The sequence below is a fragment of the Aegilops tauschii genome, chromosome 7, assembly GCF_002575655.3.
Source record: "Aegilops tauschii subsp. strangulata cultivar AL8/78 chromosome 7, Aet v6.0, whole genome shotgun sequence".
NCBI lineage: Eukaryota > Viridiplantae > Streptophyta > Magnoliopsida > Poales > Poaceae > Aegilops > Aegilops tauschii.
In genome coordinates, this window is record NC_053041.3 from 270,823,597 (window position 1) to 270,839,444 (window position 15,848).

Here is a 15,848-nt window from a genome sequence, read left to right on the forward strand (position 1 = left end):
GTCGTCAATGACCACATTGCTAGGCATCGGCCTCGGTTCAGGGGATCAATCCCGGGTCATGCTCCGGCCTTGAACCGTAATATGGAGAGCGGCCACACCCTGCTCTATGTCGCTTACTTTGAGAATACCGTGCTCTTCAAACCACATCAATTCCGCCGCCGCTTCCGTATGAGGAGACAATCGTATTCGGGAGTGAGTGGTAGGATATGACCCATGCTTTGAGTGCAAAGAAGATGCCCTTGGCAAGCTTGGCTTCTCCTCTTACCAGAAATGCACTGTGACTATTCGCATGCTTGCATATGGAATTCCAAGCGATCTTGTAGATGAGTACGTGCGTATGAGTGAGTCCACATGTCTCCTACCAATGTACAGTTTCTGCAAGGCCGTGTTGGCAGTGTTTAGCCCTGAGTACCTGAGAGAGTCATCTGTCACTGATACAGAAAGGTTGTTGGCGATCAATGCCGAGAGGGGCTTTTTGGGCATGCCTGGTTGTATAGATGTATGCACTGGAAGTGGAAGAACTGCTCATTTGTTTGGCAGGGGCAGTATAAGGGGCACGTGAAAGGTGTTACTGTCATACTAGAAGCGATGACTTCAGAAGATCTGTGCATATGACATTTTTTCTTTGGCATGGCTGGTTCTCACAATGATATCAACGTGCTTCAACGTTTTCCAGTGTTTGCATGGCTTGTAGAAGGCCACTCCCAAGAGGTCTAACTTTGAGATCAATGGCCACCATTACAACAAGGGAATACTACCTATCTGGTGGTATCTATCCTCGATGGTCAACTCTTGTGAAGACAATACCCAATTTGCAAGGAAAGAAGAGATAGAGATTTGCACAAATGCAAGAAAATACTAGGAAGGATGTGGAGCGTGCTTTTCGTATGCTTCAATCTCAATGGGTATTGTTCGAAATCATGCACTGACATGCAGTGGCAGATCCACCATTGAGGCGAGCTGGGGCGGCCGCCCTAGGTCACCGGTGGCGAAGCAGCGACCCCCGCCTACCTATCGTCTGGCGGCGAGCTGATTCCATGGCAGCGACAAGAAGTTTTCATGGCGGCGGCTTATTTACTGTTTCTGCGAAGCAGTACGCGAGGCAGAAGCAGAGTGAGAGACTGAGAGGCGTTTCGGCTGGGCTGTTCTGTAGCATTTGCACAATTGTGCTTAAGATCCAAATGATCTAACGCATGCTGCCGAACAAAAATCGATCCAGTACTCGGCAATACTGAATGTATTGGTCTCCCATTGCCCACATTGACCTCCTCATTTTTCTCAGAAATAAAAAAGATAAAGTGACCCCCTCCCAACCTACTCCCAAGCCACCACTGACAGCTGTGTAGCTGCCCAGTTTAGCCGTGTCCATGACAACTACTCCCTCCGTTCCTAAATACTTGTCTTTCTAGGCATTTCAACAAGTGACTAAATACGGAGTAAAATGAGTGAATCTACACTCTAAAATATGTCTACATACATCCGTATGTGATATTCATTTGAAATGCCTAGAAAGACAAGTATTTAGGAACGGAGGGAGTAGTACTCCCTCCGTAATCTACTTGGATAACCTTTTGTACTTTCAGAACTGTTATCACACATGTGCTAATACATTCGAAATTTTGTAGGTCTCCCTTGAGATTGTGAGAATGTATTGTGGCATCAAGTGTGAGCATATGAAGCGACAACAATCCACGATAATAGTTTTTAAGGCTTTTTTTAATGTTTTTGGTGGTTGAAGGTTATGAATTTTGATTAAGTAGGCTTGCGTTTGCAGCTAAAAAATTTATAGAACTTCAATGTTTGCCCTGGCTAACTTCAATTCCTCGGTCCGCCACTGCTGACATGGAGCACCCAAAAGCTTTGGGAGGTGATTACTGCTTGTGTGATTATGCACAAGATGATCGTGATGACAACATCTACGACCAAGGGTTTGATTTTAAAGGTGAAAATGCTAAGCATGCACCAAGAACCAGCAATTTTTGAACAGTTTGCCCAATTTTATCTTTAAATGTGTGATTGGCATACTCATATGCAGCTCCAAGATGACTTGGTTGAGCACATGTGGACTCATATTGACAACCAAAAGATGACATCGGTTCATTTATTTTCCATATATTCAAGGCAATTTTGATTGGGTTGATAAAACTATTTAATTGTATTTTTATTTGAGCGTGAAACTATTGTTATGTAAAATTATCCGTAACATTTCATTTGTTTGGTTATTTACTGTTGGGAATGTTGCATGGAAAACAAAAAAAATTCTACGCACATGCAAGATCTATCCATGGAGATGCATAGCTACGAGAGGGGGAGAGCATCTTCATACCCTTGAAGATCGCTAAGCGGAAGCGTTTATCAACGCGGTTGATGTAGTCGTACACCTTCACGATCTGTCCCGATCAAATACCGAACGTACGGCACCTCTGCGTTCAGCACACGTTCAGCTTGATGAAGTCCTCACCTTCTCGATCCAGGAAGAGGGACGAAGTAGTAGATGAGTTCCGGCAGCACGACGACGTGATGACGGTTGGTGATGAAGAACAATCTCCGCAAGGGCTTCGGCAAGCCCTACAGAGACTAGACGAAGCATAAATTATAGGGGAAAGGGTTGCTGGCACACGGCTTGGTGAGTCTTGATGTGTCTTGGGTGCTAGCTCTGCCCCTTTATTTATATGTTGAGGCTTGGGGTCAAAACTTGGAGTAAAAGCCTCCTCAAAGTCGGTTTTGCCCGAAAGCCAAGAGTTCTTCTCGGACTCCAGGGCCAGACGGTAGGGTCCCTGGCGTCTGGCCCCTGGCCTCCGCAAAACTTCCTTTTGCACTTTCCAAAAGCCTCATGGGCTTTTCCCTTTGGCCCAAATAAAGTGTTCTCGTACTCAAACATTTCGGGAAACATCCGGAACCCCTTCTGGTGAATTCCGAAACGCTTCCGGAGACCAAACACTATTATCCCATATATCAATATTTACCTCCGGACCATTCCGGAGCTCCTGGTCATGTCCGTGATCTCATCCGGGACTCCGAACAACATTCGGTCACCAACATACATAACTCATAGAATACTATATCGTCAACAAACATTAAGCGTGCGGACCCTACGGGTTCGAGAATGATGTAGACATGACGGAGACTCTTCTCCGGTCAATACCAATAGCGGGACCTGGATGCCCATATTGGTTCCTACATATTCCACGAAGATCTTTATCGGTCGAACCTTTGTGACAACATACGTAATTTCCTTTGTCTCTCGGTATGTTACTTGCCCGAGATTTGATCGTCGGTATCTTCATAGCTAGTTCAATCTCGTTACCGCCAAGTATCTTTACTCGTTCTGTAATACATCATCTCGTAACTAACTCCTTAGTCATTTGCTTGCAAGGCTTCTTATGATGTGTATTATCAAGAGGCCCCAGAGATACCTCTCTGATATTGGGAGTGACAAATCCTAATCTCGATCTATGCCAACTCAACAAACACCTTCACAGATACCTGTAGAGCATCTTTATGATCACCCAGTTATGTTGTGACGTTTAATACCACACAAGGTATTCCTCCGGTATCCGGGAGTTGCATAATCTCATAGTCGAAGGAATATTTATTTGACATGAAGAAAGCAATAGCAATAAACTGAACGATCATTATGCTAAGCTAACAGACAGGTCTTGTCCATCACATCATTCTCCTAATGATGTGATCCGTTATCAAATGACAACACATGTCTATGGTTAGGAAACCTTAACCATCTTTGATCAACGAGCTAGTATAGTAGAGGCTTACTAGGGACACGGTATTTGTTTATGTATTCACACACGTATTTAAGTTTTCGATCAATACAATTCTAGCATGAATAATAAACCTTTATCATGAATAAGGAAATATAAAATAACAACTTTATTATTGCCTCTAGGGCATATTTCCTTCAGTATCCCACTTGCACTAGAGTCAATAATCTAGATTACATGTAATAATCTAACACCCATGGAGTCTTTGTGCTGATCATGTTTTGCTCGCGGAAGAGGCTTAGTCAACGGGTCTGCCACATTCAGATCCGTATGTATTTTGCAAATCTCTATGTCTCCATCCTTGACCTTTTCATGAATGGAGTTGAAGCGTCTCTTGATGTGTTTGGTTCTCTTGTGAAACCTGGATTCCTTCGCCAAGGTAATTGCTCTAGTGTTGTCACAAAAGATTTTCATTGGACCCGATGCACTAGGTATTACACCTAGATCGGATATGAACTCCTTCATCCAGACTCCTTCATGCGCTGCTTCCGAAGCAGCTATGTACTCCGCTTCACACGTAGATCCCACCATGATGCTCTGCTTGGAACTGCACCAACTGACAACTTCACCACTCAATATAAATACATATCCGGTTTGTGACTTAGAGTCATTCAGATCAGTGTCAAAGCTAGCATCGACGTAACCATTTACGACGAGCTCTTTGTCACCTCCATAAACGAGAACCATATCCTTGGTCCTTTTCAGGTACTTCAGGATGTTCTTGACCGCTGTCCAGTGATCCACTCCTGGATTAGTTTAGTACCTCCCTACCAAACTTATGGCAAGGCACACATCAGGTCTGGTACACAGCATAGCATACATGATAGATCATATGGCGGAGGCATAGGGAATGACTTTCATTGTCTCTCTATCTTCTGCAGTGGTCGGGCTTTGAGTCTGACTCAATTTTACACCTTGTAACACAGGCATGAACCCTTTCTTTGACTGGTCCATTTTGAACTTCCTCAAAACTTTATCAAGGTATGTGCTTTTTGAAAGTCCTATTAAGCGTCTCGATCTATCTTTATAGATCTTGATGCCCAATACTAAGCAGCTTCATCGAGGTCTTTCATTGAAAAATTCTTATTCAAGTATCCTTTTATGCTATCCAGAAATTCTATATAATTTCCAATCAACAGTATGTCATCCACATATAATATCAGAAATGCGACAGAGCTCCCACTCACTTTCTTGTAAATATAGGCTTCACCGTAAGTCTGTATAAAACCATATGCTTTGATCACCTCATCAAAGTGTATATTCCAACTCTGAGATGCTTGCACCAGTCCATAGATGGATCGCTGGAGCTTGCACACTTTGTTAGCACCTTTAGGAACAACAAAACCTTCTGGTTGCATCATATACTGAAGGAAATATGCCCTAGAGGCAATAATAAAGTTATTATTTATTTCCTTATTTCATGATAAATGCTTATTATTCACGCTAGAATTGTATTAACCGGAAACTTAGTACATGTGTGAATACATAGACAAAACATAAGTGTCCCTAGTATGCCTCTACTTGACTAGCTCGTTTATCAAAGATGGTTATGTTCCCTAACCATAGAAATGTGTTGTCATTTGATGAACGGGATCACATCATTAGGAGAATGATGTGATGGACAAGACCCATTCATTAGCTTACCATTATGATCGTTACAGTTTCATTGCTACTACTTTCTTCATAAATTATACATGTTCCTCAGACTATGAGATTATGCAACTCCCGAATACCGGAGGAACACTGTGTGGTATCAAACGTCACAACGTAAATGGGTGATTATAAAGATGCTCTACAGGTGTCTCCGAAGGTATTTGTTGGGTTGGTATAGATCGAGATTAGGATTTGTCACTCCGTGTTTCGAAGAGGTATCTCTGGGCCCTCTCGGTAATGCTCATCACTATAAGCCTTGCAAGCAATGTGACTAATGAGTTAGTTGCGGGATGAAGTATTACGGAACGAGTAAAGAGACTTGCCGGTAACAAGATTGAAATAGGTATGATGATACCGACGATCGAATATCGGGCAAGTAACATACCGATGACAAAGGGAACAACGTATGTTGTTATGCGGGTTGACCGATAAAGATCTTCATAGAATATGTAGGAGCCAATATGAGCATCCAGGTTCCGCTATTGGTTATTGACTGGAGATGTGTCTCGGTCATGTCTACATAGTTCTCAAAACCGTAGGGTCTGCATGCTTAACGTTCGATGACGACTTGTATTATGAGTTATGTGTTTTGATGACCGAAGTTTGTTCGGAGTCCCGGATGAGATCACAGACGTGACGAGGAGTCTCGAAATGGTCGAGACATAAAGATTGATATATAGGACCATGTTATTCGGACACCGGAAGTGTTACGGGTAGTTTCGGGTAAAAACAGAGTGCTAGAGGGGTTACCGGAACCCCCCGGGGAGTTGATGGGCCTTAGTGGGCCTTAGAGGCAAGGAGAGGCAGCAGCCAAGAGGTTCCCCCCCAAGCCCACTCCGAATTGGACAAGGGGTTGGGGCGCGGCCCCCCTCTCCCTTCCTTCCCCCTTCTCCTTTAGGTGGAAACCTACTAGGACTTGGAGTCCTAGTAGGATTCCCCTTCTCCCGGCGCGCCTAGCTTGGCCGGCCGGCCTCCCCCTCCCTCCTTTATATACGGGGGCAAGGGGGCACCCTAGAACACACAAGTTAATCTTTTAGCCGTGTGCGATGCCCCCCCACAGTTACACACCTCGATCATATCGTCGTAGTGCTTAGGCGAAGCCCTGCGCCGGTAACATCATCATTACCGTCGCCACGCCGTCATGCTAATGGAACTCACCCTCATCCTCAACTGGATCAAGAGCACGAGGGACGTCATCGAGCTGAACGTGTGCTGAACGCGGAGGTGCCGTACGTTCGGTACCTGGATCGGTTGGATCGCGAAGAAGTTCGACTACATCAACTGTGTTACTAAACGCTTCCGCTTTCGGTCTACAAGGGTACGTGGACACCACTCTCCCCTCTCGTTGCTATGCATCTCCTAGATAGATCTGGCGTGATCATAGGATTTTTTTTGAAATTACTGTGTTCCCCAACAGTGGCATCCGAGCCAGGTCTATGCGTAGATGTTATATGCACGAGTAGAACACAAAGAGTTGTGGGCGATAATAGTTATACTGCTTTCCAGCAACGTCTTACTTTGATTCGGCGATATTGTTGGATGAAGTGGCGCGGACCGACATTACATGACCGCGTTCATGAGACTGGTTCTACCGACGTGCTTCGTACACAGGTGGCTAGTGGGTGTCTGTTTTTCTCCAACTTTAGTTGAATCGAGTTTGACTACGCCCGGTCCTTGTTGAAGGTTAAAACAACACACTTGACGAAAAATTGTTGTGGTTTTGATGCATAGGTAAGAACAGTTCTTGATAGAAGCCCGTAGCAGCCACGTAAACTTGCAACAACAAAGTAGAGGACGTCTAACTTGTTTTTGCAGGGCTTGCTGTGATGTGATATGGTCAAGACATGATGTGATATAAATTGTTGTATGAGATGATCATGTTTTGTAACAGAGTTATCGACAACTGGCAGGAGCCATATGGTTGTCGCTTTATTGTATGCAATGCAATGCAATCGCCATGTAATTGTTTTACTTTATCACTAAGCGGTAGCGATAGTCATAGAAGCAATAGTTGGCGAGACGACAACGATGCTACGATGGAGATCAAGGTGTTGCGCCGGTGACGATGGAGATCATGACGATGCTTCGGTGATGGCGATCATGAGCACAAGATGACGATGGCCATATCATGTCACATATTTTGATTGCATGTGATGTTTATCTTTTATGCATCTTATTTTGCTTAGTACATCGGTAGCATTATAAGATGATCCCCTACTAAATTTCAAGGTATAAGTGTTCTCCCTGAGTATGCACCGTTGCTATAGTTCGTCGTGCCGAAACACCATGTGATGATCGGGTGTGATAAGCTCTACGTTCACATACAACGGGTGCAAGCTAGTTTTGCACATGCAGAATACTCGGGTTAAACTTGACGAGCCTAGCATATGCAAATATGGCCTCGGAACACGGAGACCAAAAGGTCGAACGTGAATCATATAGTAGATATGATCAACATAGTGATGTTCACCTTTGAAAAGTACTCCATCTCATGTGATGATCGACCATGGTTTAGTTGATTTGGATCACGTGATCGTTTAGATGACTAGAGGGATGTCTAAGTGGCAGTTCTTAAGTAATATGATTAAATGAACTTTAATTTATCATGAACTTAGTCCTGATAGTTATTTTGCATGTCTATGTCATTGCAGATCAATGGCCCGAGCTACCGTTCCTTTGAATTTTAATGCATTCCTAGAGAAAGCTAAGTTGAAAGATGATGGAAGCAACTACACAGACTGGGTCCGTAACTTGAGGTTTATCCTCTTTGCTGCACAGAAGAATTACGTCCTGGAAGCACCGCTAGGTGCTAGGCCTGCTGCAGACGCTACTGATGACGTTAAGAACGTCTGGCAGAGCAAAGCTGATGACTACTCGATAGTTCAGTGTGCCATGCTTTACGGCTTAGAATCGGGACTTCAAAGATGTTTTGAACGTCATGGAGCATGTGAGACGTTCCAAGAGTTGAAGTTAATATTTCAAGCAAATGCCTGAGTTGAGAGATATGAAGTCTCCAACAAGTTCTATAGCTGCAAAATGGAGGAGAATAGTTCTGTCAGTGAACACATACTCAGAATGTCTGGGTACCATAACCGCTTGACTCAGCTGGGAGTTAATCTTCCTGATGATAGTGTCATTGACAGAGTTCTTCAATCATTGCCACCAAGCTATAAAGGCTTCGTGATGAACTATAATAGCGAGGGATGAACAAGACAATTCCCGAGCTCTTCACAATGCTAAGGGCTGCGGAGGTAGAAATCAAAAAGGAGCATCAAGTGTTGATGGTCAACAAGACCACTAGTTTCAAGAAAAAGGGCAAAGGTAAGAAGGGGAACTTCAAGAAGAATGGCAAGAAATTTGCTGCTCAGGAGAAGAAACCCAAGTCTGGACCTAAGCCTGAAACTAAGTGCTTCTACTGCAAAGGGACTGGTCACTGGAAGCGGAACTGCCCCAAGTATTTGGTGGATAATAAGGATGGCAAAGTGAAAGGTATATTTGATATACATGTTATTGATGTGTACCTTACTAATGCTCGTAGTAGCGCCCGGGTATTTGATACTGGTTCTGTTGCTCATATTTGCAACTCGAAACAGGGGCTACGGATTAAACAAAGATTAGCTAAGGACGAGGTGACGATGCGCGTGGGAAATGGTTCCAAGGTCGATGTGATCGCCGTCGGCACGCTACCTCTACATCTACCTTCGGGATTAGTTTTAGACCTAAATAATTGTTATTTGGTGCCAGCGTTGAGCATGAACAATACATCTGGATCTTGTTTGATGCGAGACGGTTATTCATTTAAATCAGAGAATAATGGTTGTTCTATTTATATGAGTAATATCTTTTATGGTCATGCACCCTTGCTGAGTGGTCTATTTTTGTTGAATCTCGATTGTGATGATACACATGTTCATAATATGGAAGCCAAAAGATGCAAAGTTGATAATGATAGTGCAACTTATTTGTGGCACTGCCGTTTAGGTAATATCGGTATAAAGCGCATGAAGAAACTCCATGCTGATGGGCTTTTGGAATCACTTGATTATGAATCACTTGGTGCTTGCGAACCGTGCCTCATGGGCAAGATGACTAAAACTCTGTTCTCCGGAACAATGGAACGAGCTACCGACTTATTGGACATAATACATACCAATGTATGTGGTCCAATGAGTGTTGAGGCTCGTGGCGGGTATTGTTATTTTCTTACCTTCACAGATGATTTGAGCAGATATGGTTATATCAACTTAATGAAGCATAAGTCCGAAACATTTGAAAAGTTCAAAGAATTTCAGAGTGAAGTGGAAAATCATCGTAACAAGAAAATAAAGTTTCTACGATCTGATCGTGGAGGTGAATATTTGAGCTACGAGTTTGGTCTTCATTTGAAACAATGTGGAATAGTTTCACAACTTACGCCACTTGGAACACCACAACGAAATGGTGTGTCCGAACGCTGTAACCATACTTTATTCGATATGGTGCGATCTATGATGTCTCTTACTGATTTACCGCTATCGTTTTGGGGTTATGCTTTAGAGATGGCTGCATTCACTTTAAATAGGGCACCATCAAAATCCGTTGAGACGACGCCTTATGAACTGTGGTTTGGCAAGAAATTAAAGTTGTCATTTCTTAAAGTTTGGGGCTGCGATGCTTATGTGAAAAAGCTTCAACCTTTTAAGCTCGAACCCAAATCGGAGAAGTGCGTCTTCATAGGATACCCAAAGGAAACTGTTGGGTACACCTTCTATCACAGATCCGAAGGCAAAATATTCGTTGCTAAGAATGGATCCTTTCTAGAGAAGGAGTTTATCTCGAAAGAAGTGAGTGGGAGGAAAGTAGAACTTGGTGAGGTAATTGTACCTTCTCCTGAATTGGAAAGTAGTTTATCACAGAAATCAGTTCCAGTGATTCCTACACCAATTAGTGAGGAAGCTAATGATGATGATCACGAAACTTCAGATCAAGTTACTGCAGAACCTCGTAGGTCTTCCAGAGTACGGTCTGCATCGGAGTGGTACAGTAATCCTGTTCTGGAAGTCATGTTACTAGACCATGGTGAAGCTACGAACTATGAGGAAGCGATGATGAGCCCAGATTCCGCGAAATGTCTTGAGGCCATGAAATCTGAGATGGGATCCATGTATGAGAATAAAGTGTGGACTTTGGTGGATTTGCCCGATGATCGGCAAGCCATAGAAAATAAATGGATCTTCAAGAAGAAGACCGACACTGACGGTAATGTTACTGTCTACAAAGCTCGACTTGTTGCAAAAGGTTTTTGACAAGTTCAAGGAGTTGACTACGATGAGACTTTCTCACCTGTAGCGATGCGTAAGTCTGTCCGAATCATGTTAGCAATTGACGCATTTTATGATTATGAAATTTGGCAAATGGACGTCAAAACTGCATTCCTGAATGGATTTCTGGAAGAAGAGTTGTATATGATGCAACCAGAAGGTTTTGTCGATCCAAAGGGTGCTAACAAAGTGTGCAAGCTCCAGCGATCCATTTATGGACTGGTGCAAGCCTCTCGGAGTTGGAATAAACGTTTTGATAGTGTGATCAAAGCATATGGTTTTATTCAGACTTTTGGAGAAGCCTATATTTACAAGAAAGTGAGTGGGAGCTCTGTAGCATTTCTAATATTATATGTGGATAACATATTGTTTATTGGAAATGATAAAGAATTTCTGGATAGCATAAAAGGATACTTGAATAAGAGTTTTTCTATGAAAGACCTCGGTGAAGATGCTTACATATTGGGCATCAAGATCTATAGAGATAGATCAAGATGCTTAATTGGACTTTCACAAAGCACATACCTTGATAAAGTTTTGAAGAAGTTCAAAATGGACCAGTCAAAGAAAAGGGTTCTTGCCTGTGTTACAAGGTGTGATATTGAGTTAGACTCAATGCCCGACCACTGCAGAAGATAGAGAGAAAATGAAAGTCATTACCTATGCTTCAGCCATAGGTTCTATCATGTATGCAATGCTGTGTACCAGACCTCATGTGTGCCTTGCTATAAGTATAGCAGGGAGGTACCAAAGTAATCCCGGAGTGGAGCACTGGACAGCGGTCAAGAACATCCTGAAATACCTGAAAAGGACTAAGGATATGTTTCTTGTTTATGGAGGTGACAAAGAGCTCGTCGTAAATGGTTACGTCGATGCAAGCTTTGACACTGATCCGGATGACTCTAAGTCACAATCCGGATATTGCTACCTCTTGAGCACTGCATTGGTTTTCCCTTGAAGAGGAAAGAGTGATGTAGTAAAGTAACGTAAGTATTTCCCTCAGTTTTTGAGAACCAAGGTATCAATCCAGTAGGAGACCACGCTCAAGTCCCACACACCTACACAAACAAATAAGAACCTTGCAACCAACGTGATAAAGGGGTTGTCAATCCCTTCACGGCCACTTGCAAAAGTGAGATCTTATAGAGATGATAAGATAATATTTTTGGTATTTTCATGATAAAGACTAAAAGTAAAGAAAGCAAAATAAACAGTAATAGAAATAACTTGTTGATGGGAGATTAATATGATGGAGAATAGACCCGGGGGCCATAGGTTTCACTAGTGGCTTCTCTCAAGAGCATAAGTATTACAGTGGGTGAACAAATTACTGTCGAACAATTGATAGAATTGAGCATAGTTATGAGAATATCTAGGTATGATCATGTATATAGGCATCACGTCTGTGACAAGTAGACCGACTCCTGCCTGCATCTACGACTATCACTCCACACATTGACCGCTATCCAGCATGCATCTAGAGTATTAAGTTCATAAGAACGGAGTAACGCTTTAAGCAAGATGACATGATGTAGAGGGATAAACTCATGCAATATGATATAAACCCCATCTTTTTATCCTCGATGGCAACAATACAATACGTGTCGTTTCCCCTACTATCACTAGGATCGAGCACCGCAAGATTGAACCCAAAGCTAAGCACTTCTCCCATTGCAAGAAAGATCAATCTAGTAGGCCAAACCAAACTGATAATTCGAAGAGACTTGCAAAGATAACCAATCATACATAAAAGAATTCAGAGGAGATTCAAATATTGTTCATAGATAATCAATGATCATAAACCCACAATTCATCGGATCTCGACAAACACACCGCAAAAGAAGATTACATCGAATAGATCACCAAGAGGATCGAGGAGAACTTTGTATAGAGATCCAAAGAGAGAGAAGAAGCCATCTAGCTAATAACTATGGACCCGAAGGTCTGAGGTAAACTACTCACACATCATCGGAGAGGCTATGGTGTTGATGTAGAAGCCCTCCGTGATCAATGCCCCCTCCGGCGGAGTGCCGGAAAAGGCCCCAAGATGGGATCTCACGGGTACAGAAGGTTGCGGCGGTGGAAATAGGGTTTTGGCTCCGTATATGATGTTTTCAGGGTACGTAGGTATATATAGGAGGAAGAAGTAGGTCGGTGGAGCTACAAGGGGCCCACGAGGGTGGAGGGCGCGCCCAGGGGGGTAGGCGCGCCCCCCTGCCTCGTGGCTTCCTCGTTGATTGCTTGACGTCCACTCCAAGTCCTCTGGAGCACGTTTGTTGAGAAAATCACGTTCCCGAAGGTTTCATTCCGTTTGGACTCCGTTTGATATTCCTTTCCTTCGAAACACTGAAATAGGCAAAAAAACAGCAATCTGGGCTGGGCCTCCGGTTAATAGGTTAGTCCCAAAAATCATATAAAAGTGTATAATAAAGCCCATTAAACATCCAAAATAGAATATATAATAGCATGGAACAAACAAAAATTATAGATACGTATTTTTATCGAATGGTGGAGCTGTTAGTTGGTGCAGTTCCAAGCAAAGCGTCGTGGCGGGATCTACATGTGAAGCGGAGTGCAAAGCTGCTTCGGAAGTAGCAAATGAAGGAGTTTGGATAAAGGAGTTCATGTCTGATCTAGGTGTCATACCTAGTGCGTCGGGTCTAATGAAAATCTTTTGTGACAATACTGGTGCAATTGCCTTGGCAAAGGAATCCATATTTCACAAGAGAACCAAGCACATCAAGAGAGGCTTCAATTCCATCCGTCATCAAGTGTCGGAAGGGGACATAGAGATTTGCAAGATACATACAGATCTGAATGTTGTAGACCCGTTGACTAATCCTCTTCCACGAGCAAAACATGATCAGCACCAAAACTCCATGGGTGTTAGAATCATTACTTTGTAATCTAGATTATTGACTCTAGTGCAAGTGGGAGACTGAAGGAAATATGCCCTAGAGGCAATAATAAAGTTATTATTTATTTCCTTATTTCATGATAAATGTTTCTAGAATTGTATTAACCAGAAACTTAGTACATGTGTGAATAGATAGACAAAACATAAGTGTCCCTAGTATGCCTCTACTTGACTAGCTCGTTTATCAAAGATGGTTATGTTTCCTAACCATAGACATGTGTTGTCATTTGATGAACGGGATCACGTCATTAGGAGAATGAGGTGATGGACAAGACCCATTCATTAGCTTAGCATTGTGATCGTTACAGTTTCATTGCTACTACTTTCTTCATAACTTATACATGTTCCTCAAACTACGAGATTATGCAACTCCCGAATACCGGAGGAACACTTTGTGTGCTATCAAACGTCATAACGTAAATGGGTGATTATAAAGATGCTCTACAGGTGTCTCCGAAGGTATTTGTTGGGTTGGCATAGATCAAGATTAGGATTTGTCACTCCGTGTTTCGGAGAGGTATCTCTGGGCCCTCTCGGTAATGCTCATCACTATAAGCCCTGCAAGCAATGTGACTAATGAGTTAGTTGCGGGATGAAGTATTACAGAACGAGTAAAGAGACTTGCCGGTAACGAGATTGAACTAGGTATGATGATACCGACGATCGAATCTCGGGCAAGTAACACACCGTTGACAAAGGGAATAACGTATGTTGTTATCTGGTTTGACCGATAAAGATCATCGTAGAATATGTAGGAGAAAATATGAGAATCTAGGTTCCGCTATTGGTTATTGACCGGAGATGTGTCTCGGTCATGTCTACATAGTTCTCGAACTCGTAGGGTCCGCACGCTTAACGTTCGATGACGATTTGTATTATGAGTTATGTGTTTTGATGACCGAAGTTTGTTCGGAGTCCGGGATGAGATGACGGACATGACGAGGAGTCTCGAAATGGTCGAGACATAAAGATTGATATATTGGACCATGTTATTCGGACACCGGAAGTGTTCCGGGTAGTTTCGGGTAAAAACGGAGTGCCGGAGGGGTTACCGGAACCCCCCGGGGAGTTGATGGGCCTTAGTGGGCCTTAATAGGAAGGAGATGCAGCAGCCAGGAGGTGGCGCCCCCAAGCCCACTCGGAATTGGACAAGGGGTTGGGGCGCGGCCCCCTCTCCCTTCCTTCCCCGTTCTCCTTTAGGTGGAAACCTACTAGGACTTGGAGTCCTAGTAGGATTCCCCTTCTCCCGGCGCGCCTAGCTTGGCCGGCCGGCCTCCCCTTCCCACCTTTATATACGGGGGTAGGGGGTACCCTAGAACACACAAGTTGATCTTTTAGCCGTGTGCAGTGCCCCCCATCACAGTTACACACCTCGATCATATCGCCGTAGTGCTTAGGCGAAGCCCTGCGCCGGTAACATCATCATTACCGTCGCCACGCCGTCGTGCTGAAGGAACTCACCCTCATCCTCAACGGATCAAGATCACGAGGGACGCCATCGAGTTGAACGTGTGCTGAACGCAGAGGTGTCGTACGTTCGGTACTTGGATCGGTTGGATCGCGAAGAAGTTCGACTACATCAACTGCGTTACTAAACGCTTCTGCTTTCGGTCTACGAGGGTACGTGGACACACTCTCCCCTCTCATTGTATGCATCTCCTAGATAGATCTTGCGTGATTGTAGGAATTTTTTTGAAATTACTGCGTTCCCCAACATATACAACTCTTCTTTCAGATATCCATTAAGGAATGCAGTTTTGACATCCATTTGCCAGATTTCATAATCATAAAATGCGGCAATTGCTAACATGATTCGGACTGACTTAAGCATCGCTATGGGTGAGAATGTCTCATCATAGTCAACTCCTTGAACTTGTCAAAAACCTTTCGCAACAAGTCAAGCTTTGTAGACAGTAAAATTACCATCAGCGTCAGTCTTCTTCTTGAAGATCCATTTATTTTCTATGGCTTGCCGATCATCGGGCAAGTCTATCAAAGTCCACACTTTGTTCTCATGCATGGATCCTATCTGAGATTTCATGGCCTCAAGCCATCTGTCGGAATCTGGGCTCATCATAGCTTCTTCATAGTTCGTAGGTTCGCCTTGGTCTAATAACATGACTTCCAGAACAGGATACCGTACCACTCTGGTGCGGATCCCGCTCTGGTTGACCTACGAGGTTCAGTAGCAACTTGATT